The following is a 2,147-nucleotide window of genomic DNA, read 5'->3' on the forward strand; positions in this document are numbered from 1 at the left end:
TTTCGGTGCACCGCGAATACAGCATGTAGCACAAGTAGCGAGCTGCTGCTTAGAAATCCGTTGCTTGATGGTATGATGTAACCGTACACCGAAAGACCGGTTGAGACGATGTCCGCTGCAATCCCTAAAAAACCATTACTCTCGCCGTTGCATCGGCAAGTTTAATCAGTTTAATGAGGTTGCCATCGGATATGCTGCCGTAAGTTGCTAAACGACAACCATTTTGCACAAAAAGCGAGAGCGCGCGCGCAAGAGAGGATGAAAGAAATAGCACAGGGAGCTCACAAAAAACAGGAAACCAACTTCTAGCATTATTGCTCGCGTCCTTCCAGCGATAGATTATGCTCGATACAATGTTATTCCTCATCCCTCCCCACCCCCAGTGGTCCTTTCTTAGCCGGCGCTTCCGGAAATGGAGAAGCCCGCTTTTGACAAAATGCCAAACAGCGATGATGCAGTGATGGATCTGCGTTCGAAAGTGCAGCGCAAACTCGAAGCCACCGAGCCAGCACTCCGTCGCCGTCCGGTGTCAGTGATTTTCGATCATTCAAAGCAGCTGAAAGCGCCCCATTGACGCTTGCCAACGAGTGCACACAACGAGTAGCATATGAGATGGAGTGCGTTTTTTGTTCGTTTCGGGAGTTTATTTATTTTTTATCCACATCTGCACCCGTACCTATCGATGAGAGAGCGAGAGCTGCATAAAATGGCATAAAAATCAAATCAAATAGAAACGACGATGGCCTGCGATATGGGATTGCACATTCACGATGCAATAATGGATTTCCTCTTCACTGCCATTTGCATCACACACACACACACACATACGGACAAGGACACAATGTTTCGTTTGCCTAACCTTCATATGGTGTTCGCATAATATGGTGTCAATTCAAGGCGACAATGTCCCCGGTCTGTCCCGGATCCTGCTGCCCGCTAATGCGAAACCCCAAAAAAATGGCCATTATGCAACGGAGTATTATCATCGAAAAATCGAAACCTATTTCGAATGATATTTGGCAAGCGTGGAGTATTATCCTATGATCCTAGTTTATGAGTGGCATAAGTTACATATTGCGAAACCATATTGAATACCAGCCACGTAATCATATCGATCGGCCTCATCCAGTGGCTTAACCGGTTCATGAACAACCGACTGATTCAGCCGACCACTAGGAGGTATGCCAAAAATGTGCGAAATTCGATGAACAACTTAACTGATGCCGGACCTCGTTCTGAACCACAACATCAGGAGCAGCAGCAGTAGCAGCAGTTGCAGCACCACCAACACCACAAACAATCGTTCACCGAATTCTTTTGATCCGATCCGAACACAATTAATCCACCAAACCGGAGGCCGGTGTCGGATGACGATGGCCCTGTTTGAACAATGCCGGCACCGGTAACCGTCACCGATGGTCCATTATGAAAGCGCGCAGCACATAAATGAAGTATAATAAGCCTAACACTTGGTTCACCTGATCCGGTGTCCCCGTTAATCGGCACACACACATTGCTACCAGGGCGTGAGCTCCCTTACCAGGGCGAAGGGGTGCGGTTGCGAAGCCAGCCAAGCGGTGTCTGGCTTGGCGAGGGGCCTCGGTATCGCACCGATGTTAATGAGTGCATATTTTATGCATTTTATGCTACGGGTTGAATGATGGTGAAATAAAAATAGCTCACCAGCCGTTGCGCACACGCTGATTGAGTTTAAATACGATGGTCAACAATAATAATCAGCCACGTGGTTTTCTCCCTCCAACTCTTGTCCTCGCCCGGAGGCTGTAATCCACCGTGCTAGGAATCGGAGCGGGCACCAGACGGGGTTTCGTTTTATATTTATATATCGATCGCCAACGGAGTGCATAAAGTAGGACCAGCCTTAAACTATTTATATATCATCAACGGGACAGCGTAAACGAATTAATATTAACTGAACGAGCGCAGGTGGTGATGGAATTTACTGGTAAATGGTTCGATCTCGCATCGACGGGGAATCCTGAAGACCCTGGGCGTTGGTTTATGATTGAAGAACCGTACGACTCCCGGAGCCGCCGCTCCGGACTTTTGCAAAGTTGGTTCATTTCCATTTTCTCCAAACAGCTCTTCATTGTTAGTAGCACGCACGCAAGAGGCGAAATACTGGC

Source organism: Anopheles darlingi, chromosome 2 (genome assembly GCF_943734745.1).
Source record: "Anopheles darlingi chromosome 2, idAnoDarlMG_H_01, whole genome shotgun sequence".
In the NCBI taxonomy this organism is placed as follows: domain Eukaryota; kingdom Metazoa; phylum Arthropoda; class Insecta; order Diptera; family Culicidae; genus Anopheles; species Anopheles darlingi.